This window comes from Schistocerca nitens, chromosome 4 (assembly GCF_023898315.1).
Source record: "Schistocerca nitens isolate TAMUIC-IGC-003100 chromosome 4, iqSchNite1.1, whole genome shotgun sequence".
Taxonomy (NCBI): Eukaryota; Metazoa; Arthropoda; class Insecta; order Orthoptera; family Acrididae; genus Schistocerca; species Schistocerca nitens.
The window spans coordinates 77,442,091-77,451,124 of NC_064617.1; the positions used below are offsets into that span (position 1 = coordinate 77,442,091).

The following is a 9,034-nucleotide window of genomic DNA, read 5'->3' on the forward strand; positions in this document are numbered from 1 at the left end:
GTTTGAGTGGGATACGCTGTACTTTTCATCGTTCCATGGATTTTTGGGCTTAGATTATTTACATGTACGCACGCTATAATGGAAGTCGTGGGGAGTGTTAAAATTCCAGTTTCGACAATGTAACAAAAACGGCTGCAGGAGAGTAATCTACAGATTTTATACCACATGTTGCCATATTTTGACGACATTAGTGCCTATCACGTGACCACAGGTAGTATTTCTGAAGTGGCCAACATCAATGTTTCGTTGTGACACCGTGCTGTCGTTAAAGATGGAAAATGTGCTGCTAAAGTTCTCCAAAGATTTCAAACTGCCTGTGGGGATGTCTGCATGGGCGCCAGCGGTGTTTGGACATGGGGGAAACATTTCTAATATGGAAACACGGATGCCCACAATCAGCCTCAAGCAGTTTCCTTCAAATTGCCTCCACAGGCTGAACGGAGTCGCATTCTGGTTGATTTTTCTTGAACGTGGACAACAGCAAATGCTGCCTACTGTATCCAGACACTTCTGCAGCTCCGTCGTGCGTTGAATGATAAACTTCATAAGGAGAAGATCACACTAATATAGGATAAATCGCCTCCTCACAGTATCCCAGCCACTGTGGAGTAAGTCGGAGCATCTGGGTGGGAAGCACCACAGCCTCCCTTCAGTCAGTTCTCTCCGACTACCAACTTTTCGTTTCTGTTACGGAACAGATCCCAGGCCAACGCTACGAGGCGGTGGAGGATATTCAGCAAGCAGTGCGTCACTGTGTCCGGAAAGCTGGAATGTACATTTGTCGTAAGGTACGAGAAAAATGTGTGAAAAAAAATCAAGATTACGTCGAAACGTGATAGTAAGTATCTAGATATGGTTTATTTCCAAGTTGGAGTTCTACATGGTACCTGTTGTGTAATATGGGGTTGCTTCCTCTCCTCTAGAGACTCCCACCAGAGTTCCTGAAGCATTTCCGTAACACTCGCGTGATGATCAAACCTACCAGTAACAAATCTAGCAGCCCGCCTCTGAATTGCTTCTATGTCCTCGCTCAATCCGACCTGATAGGGATCCCAAACGCTCGAGCAGTACTCAAGAATAGGTCGTATTAGTGTTTTATAAGCGGTCTCCTTTACAGATGAACCACATCTTCCCCAAATTCTACCAATGAACCGAAGACGACTATCCGCCTTCCCCACAACTGCCATTACATGCTTGTTCCACTTCATATCGCTCTGCAATGTTACGCCCAAACATTTAATTGACGTGACTGGTCAAGCGCTACACTACTAATGGAGTATTCAAACATTACGGGATTCTTTTTCCTATTCATCTGCATTAATTTACATTTATCTATATTTAGAGTTAGCTGCCATTCTTTACACCAATCACAAATCCTGTCCAAGTCATCTTGTATCCTCCTACAGTCACTCAACGACGACACCTTCCCGTACACCACGGCATGCGCAGCAAACAGCCGCACATTGCTATCCACCCTATCCAAAAGATCATTTATGTAGATAGAAAACAACAGCGGACCTACCACACTTCCCTGGGGCACTCCAGATGATACCCTCACCTCCGATGAACACTCACCATCGAGTTGTTTAGACGTCTAGGAATTCTTACACTCACTTCCCAACGCATTTATTTAATAGTAATTTTGTTGTTCACAGTGAAAATCAGTTTCAGCCGCTTTGTGAACGACACAATCCCAATGCAAGACAGAAAAATAATTTCCAAGTGGATTTCGCCCCCTTCCCTAGGGTTCAGAGTGCCCTCACGTACTCTGGTGAAAAAGTGTTCAACAAGCCCCCATCTAACACTGAGCAAGAAATTGTGAATACCGAACAATTCAAAAGAAAGTTGAAGACACCTCTCTTTTACCGGCATTTACTGCAAATTATCTGAATGACAAGATTAAAGGATTGAAAATTTCTGTAGGCTACATGGCAAGTATCAGCGTTTACTGCAAACTTGCGTGACAGCCACTAATGTAATGTAAGCAGGGCTCAGTATTTTCAGACATAGGTAATTATTTACTTTGAAAAATAGTGATGTCATGAAGTAAATACTAATCTACCGGTGAATAGCAGTTACTTAATATAACTGAAGCATCAACAGCTTTTTTTTTTCAAACTAGCAGTTTTGATTCTAATTTACGTGGTTCAATCTAGCTAGCATAATCATGACTAGCCTTACTCATTAGAGCTAATACATATCTACATGCGTTCCCCTACTTGTAGGTATCTACGGAAGAAGACGAATGAATGACTGGAAGAGTTGCTTCTGTTCTATTATTGTAAAAATCGATTCGTTCACATCCTTGGCGGTTGTCATCTACGACTGGATGAACGGAACATGATGATTTAATTAATTTCGGTTGGCAATACTGTTCCGCAAATTCGTCCATCGCGTTTCTGGACCTATCTCCCTGTATCAAACTGTATCTGCAACGTTTTTCTCACATACTCTACAAGTTTGTAATCGTAATTGTTAACAACTTTTATAAGAGATGTAGCTACAGCGTTTTGATTTTTACTGATCAGTTGGGCTACATAAGTAGAATGTCGGTCTGCGATGGTCATCTTCCGGATGTCACGCACCAGTCTCGGGGAAGAACTATCGAATGGAATGTTACGAAGTGCAAATGGATGGGAAATATCTGACCTCCGCTTAGTTGGAAACTGGTGTAGCAAGTACGTTTCCGTGGAATGTTTTCTCTTGGCGTGTTTCACGTAGTGGTCGTAAACAGCTTGCAAGGTCACGAGCTGGCAGCAGAGATAACGCTGCTCCAGATAATTTACCCAAATTTAAGCAGAAGGATAAAACAGTGAAAACAAAAAGTCGCGCATATTTGCATCAGTTCTGGAACAGCTCAAGGATGGTGCGACAGGAGAACTGTAGAACGAATGAAAAGGTTTAAAGTACCATCAGCATCGTGGTTCTTATTTACATAATCATTACTGTTGCCAGACGTCTCCTATTTTCTTGGATGTCCCGTATTTCCGGCATAATTTTAAATGTTCCTTAGGGACGGGCTGTGTCCCGTATTTCAACCTCGTTTGATGATTATTGCGAGATCTTTCGCTCTACAGCTGGCAAGTGCGTATTATGTGCTCACGTACCGCACCAAAATACCACTATCTCGGCTGTCAGGATTCACGGATTCCTACCGTCTCACGCGGCGCCGCGGATCTGTTTGCCTTTGTCCGTTTGTTTTATTTTCTTCTATTTGGTCATTATCCATTCACTTTCTTTCTACAATTTCCTCTTTAACGTTTTCTTCCGTTTACGAACTCATTTAAATGCTATGTCAACGCATGTTAACAATACTGGAAATATTTTTTTAAATTTCATTCTCGATTGTCGCTCTACACTGGTGCCCCAAATCAAAGCAACAAACCGCTGAAACTTCCTGGCAGATTAAAACTGTGTGCCGTACCGAGACTCCAACTCCGGACCTTTGCCTTTCGCGGGTAAATGCTCTATTAACTGAGCTACCCAAGCCTGGGTTCAAAAACCAAATAACTGCGCGCAGTTCGCACTTGGCGGTAACATCCAACGGGAGCTCCATTCTCAACGGCTGCCAAGCCAAGACAGCCTCAAGACAGCGTGCAGAAGTTTACACACAGCGCGTGAAACACTCTTCACAACAGTGACCAACTGCGACACAAACAGAGTTCTGTACTTATAAAAAAAACAGGAGACCTTACTTTTGGGATTACACTCCTAGATTTAAGTGACAGGCAGTCCTTTCTGAAGATATTTGTCTGGGGTGTAGCCAAGTATGAAAGTGAAACATGGACGCTAAACAGTTCAGAGAAGAAGAGAATCAAACCTCTTAAAACGTGCTGCTACAGAAGAATGTTGATGATTAGATGGACAGATCATGAAACTAATGAGGAGGTACTGAACATTGAGAAGAAAAGAAATTTGTGGCACAACTTGACTCGCCTAATACGACATATTCTGAGACATCAAGTGATCACCCATGTAGTACTGATGGGAAGCGTGTGGGTAAAAATCGTAGAAGGAGACTAAGAGATGAATGTACTTAGCAGTTTAGAAAGGATGTAGGCTGCAGCATTTATTCGGAGAAGAAGAGCATTGCACAGGACAGAGTAGCATGAAGAGCTGCATCAAACTAGCCTTCGAATGAACGTCAGAACAAAAGCAACTTAGTAGTTTTCCAGCCGGCCCTGGCGGCCGAGCGGTTCTAGGCGCTACAGTCTGGAACCACGCAACCGCTACGGTCGCAGGTTCGAATCATCCCTCGGGCATGGATGTGTGTGATGTCCTTAGGTTAGTTGGGTTTACGTAGTTCTAAGTTCTAGGGGACTGATGAGCTCAGAAGTTGAGTCCCATAGTGCTCAGAGCCATTTAGTAGTTTTCCATACAACCATAATGTGACAAGTGTTATAGGTAGTGCTTTTCAGCATATTCCAAAGATGATGTTTCGTAATAATCAAATATTGTGAGATTTACATAGGCATTCAGCTAAAAAATTGTTACGAGGATACGCAGTTGTCCAAGGCTTCGTGATTTGTTATATATCATAGATATGAGTAATGTTACTTCTAATTTGTATAAACTCTGTTGATGTCGGAACCAAGAATCGTGAAACGCACAAGGCACCTCATGATAAACATAGAAAATTATGCTGACAGACATGGTGCAGAGGCAGATGGAAACAGATTAATCGTTGAATTACATTTTTAGTTTCACACATTTCATCATTTGCCCATACATACTCTGACTTATTACGGACTTTCCGGAAACAGGTACCCAATTGGCTTGTCAGATCTTATTCGATTTTCCTAAGACGCGCTTCCCACAAAAAAAAAAAAAAAAAAAAAAAAAAAAAAAAAAAAAAAAAAAAAAAAATCCAGAACAACTTTTTTGTGGAGACGAATTGTGTATCACACCATCGACAGTTTAGCATTGTTTTCGCTACCTGGGTACACTGACAATCCGGCGACCGTCTACGATAAAAATCAGCCGCTGTCGGACGTCTCTAGGTCTCGTTGTGAAACCGGGAGGAAACAGCTGGCGGGGCGCAGAGTTATCGGGAGTCACGGTTAGCTGACTTCAACAAGCCGGGTGAGGTGACCCAGGATCACGGGTTTGTCTGTCACATGACGTGACAGATTGCACCACGATTTGCGACAAAACGACAAAGCTGCAAAACAGGCAATAAGTTTCCTTGACAGAGCAACCAAATCACAGCGTCAGAAGACCCTGTCTTCCAAATAGTTTCTCCGACATCTTCCGCGATTGCCAACAGTTTTGGTATCATCAAAACAGTGGACGAGGCAAATATCTGAATACGGAAACCAGAAGTAAATGAGGCAGTGCCTCGTTTCATGAGTCTCGAGAACAAGATGTAAACAAGAGTACGGAATGTTTCAACATCTCCCTGCTTTTCCTCACAGGCAAATAGAAGGAAAATAGGCATATCATTCCCTTTTTCCTTGCTTTTTGTGAGGAAAATGAGACACAAGCGTTCTTAATAAGTACAAATATATTCCTACCACTGGAATAATAGTTACGTCATAGGCTTTATGGGAATCATGTAGCAGAAGAAATGAAGGATTTTTGCGACCTTGAAGGTAGAGTAACGCGTAACAGATGAAGCAATGAGGAGCTATGCATTGTCAGAGCGTAGCTCACCGAAAGGAATTAGTACAGGCCTACGTTGAGAAAGACTTTTCTCAGAATGCACGTGTCGAGAGCAGCATTGTACGAAGTGAATCATAGAGTGCGGGGAGGCGAGAAAGAAGAGAATGGAAACGTTAAGGATATGGTGCTGCAAAAAATATTCTGAAAATATAGCGAACTAATACGTAAAGATATGAGGAGGTTATCGGTAAACGATGGTTAGGATGATTGGTCATGTGTTGAGGCATCAAGGTACTACCATGGTACTAGAGGGATTTGCAAAGGGTAAAAATGGTAGTGGAAGACAGAAAATGGTACATATTCAAGTAAGTGGTGCAAGTTAAAAATCAAATAAACAATGTCTCGATCGCGTTTTCATATGTTTTGTTTGTTGGCAACCGGTTTCGGCCCTTTCCTCAGACTATCCACAGGCTTTTCACCGCCATTATGGCTGCTGGTGGCAGCAGACGGAGTGAGATCCGCCGAAGTGCGGTTGTAACTGCTCCGTCTTGTCTCGCTCCGTCTGCTGCCACCAGCAGCCATAATGCCGATTCAAAAAATGGTTCAAATGGCTCTGAGCACTATGGGACTTAACATATATGGTCATTAGTCCCCTAGAACTTAGAACTACTTAAACCTAACTAACCTAAGGACATCACGAGGCAGAGAAAATCCCTGACCCCGCCGGGAATCGAACCCGGGAACCCGGGCGCGGGAAGCGAGAACGCTACCGCACGACCACGAGCTGCGGGCCATAATGCCGGTGAAAAGCCTGAAGACAGTCTGAGGAAAGGGCCGAAACAGCTTGCTAACAAACAAAATATCTGGAAACGCGATCGAGACTTTGTTTATTAGATTTTTAGCATTTTATACAGATCACTGTGCTCCAGTCACAGAATGATTTGTAAAATTTTAAATTGCTGCAAGTGCTACTCTGAGATGAAGACGTTGGTACAGGATTTGCTTTTCTGTTGATACCGCTGTACTTAACCTGACCAAAAGGCCTTTTTCTTTCCTCCCACTGGATCTCACTAATTCCCGCTGTATCTAACTCAAAGCATCCACTTGTCTCTTTGAATTCTGTACCCCATGTACCCGATTAAGAGATCTAGCGGACAATAGTCTGACACGTAGAAAAAGCACTCCGTCTACAGGCCACAAGTGGCCCATCGGGACCATCCGACCGCCGTGCCATCCTCGAAGGAGGATGCGGATAGGAAGTGCGTGGTGTCAGCACACCGCTCTCCCGGTCGTTATGATGGTTTTCTTTGACCGGAGCCGCTACTATTCGGTCGAGTAGCTCCTCAATTGGCATCACGAGACTGAGTGCACCCCGAAAAATGGCAACAGCACATGGCGGCTGGATGGTCACCCATCCAAGTGTCAGCCACGCCCGACAGCGCTTAACTTCGGTGATCTCACGGGAACCGGTGTATCCACTGCGGCAAGGCCGTTGCCTTGACACGTAGAATGTCAGTTTTCTTTTTCCTGATGTCAACATCCTCCTGCGTAGTATCAGGCCGGAGACGCGAATGGAGGACTATTTTACGTTAGAATATTTTGCCCAAAGAAATGGCATCGTCATTAAGAAGTAACTCAGAGCTACATGTCCGCGGGGGATATAATAACAGAAATTTCCCCTTGGTGTCAGCCGATCGCAGAACCAACATAGGACTGTCGTATTGGCTAAGGTTATGGTTCAAATGGCTCTGAGCGCTATGGGACTTAACATCTGTGGTCATCAGTTCCGTAGAACTTAGAACTACTTAAACCCAACTAACCTAAGGACATCACACACATCCATGCCCGAAGCAGGACTCGAACCTGCGACCGTAGCGGTCACGCGGTTCCAGGCTGAAGCGTCTAGAACCGCACGGCCACACCGGCCGGCGGCTAAGGTTACAAGGCTGGATCAGTTAACAATGCAGACTAGAGGATAAAGTGAGAAGTTCCAGGACTGTGAGGTTGCTCGTGGATGATGGTGTTTTGCATGCAGAGTAGTCACAACGGTAAAAAACTGTAGCTAAATACAAATGGACTTGCAAACGAGCTGTCCCTGATGCAGTAATTGGCCGTTAACGCACAAAATAAAGAAATGGAATTCGTTAGCTAGAAATAGGTGCAAAAATTCGATACTATATGATTTCACGATTACATAACGAATCACTGGAAGAAGGTACATCTATTAAATGTTTGCAAATGCGTGTGGAGCGATTTCAAGTCGGAACACTACATGGAACTACTTGCAGGAAGCGCAGACGCGAGAATGAGATCTGCTACAACAATATTCAGGAAGGAGGTATCTTACAGAACCGTCGTTGGATGTTACTCTTTAGTTTGACACCCGTACGAGGTACTGATCGCCTGTCTTCTGCAGAATCGTAGTTTCTTCGTTGACCTCAAAGGACAGCACAGCCGATGGAGGCTGCAGAAAAATGGCCTTCACCTGGGAAGTGTGTTGACTCCAATTTTGTTGAGTATATGTACTAACAACCAACATATGGTCCCCAACTGCAGGAGTTTCTTGTATGCTGATGATCTCAGACTGGCAACCCAAACCACAAGCTTCGATTCAATAGAAATCACCCTATAGAGTGGTCTTGAAGATCTGTCAAAATAGTACAGAATAAACCAGCTTCAACCAAACCCATCAAAGACTTAAGTGCTTGTTTTCCATCTGAGAAATAGGGAAACCACTTGCAAACAGAATGGTCAGAGGTTTAATTGGAACACTGTGACGTTCCAAAATTTCTAGGAATAATACTCGACAGTTCTCTAACATTCAAAAAATACTGCATGAATTTCAAATCAAAAGTCTCCGCCAGGAACAACGTACTGAGAGAACTGGCTAGTTCACAGTGGGGCAGCCAAGCTGAAACTGTGCTGTCACCGCAGACACCACACTTGCTAGGTGGTAGCCTTTAAATCGGCCGCGGTCCGTTAGTATACGTCGGACCCGCGTATCGCCACTGTCAGTGATCACAGACCGAGCGCCACCACACGGCAGGTCTAGAGAGACTTACTAGCACTCGCCCCAGTTGTACAGCCGACGTTCATAGCAGTGGTTTACTGACAAATTACGCTCTCATTTGCCGAGACGATAGTTAGCATAGCCTTCAGCTACGTCATTTGCTACGACGTAGCAAGGCGCCGTATTCAATTGATATTTATATCGAAGCATGTACAGTCAAGAGCGATGTACACCAATTATGGATTAAAGTTAAGTGTTACATCATCTACGTACTTTATTTGCAATTCTCAAGACATTGTCCTGTTCCAGACCTCACGCCAGTCTGCGTGTAATTAAACGCGTGCATTTCGGCCTCCTCTATCAACACGGTGTTGGCACTTCTGCCAATACTTCAGAAACCATCCGAACTTATGCAATGGTATT

General features: G+C 44.0%; 1 pseudogene; it reads right to left on the reverse strand.

Annotated features, from left to right (window-relative positions):
* Positions 1 to 6,981: 6,981 nt before the first annotated feature.
* On the reverse strand, positions 6,982 to 7,098 carry LOC126254299 (5S ribosomal RNA; annotated as a pseudogene).
* Positions 7,099 to 9,034: the final 1,936 nt, after the last annotated feature.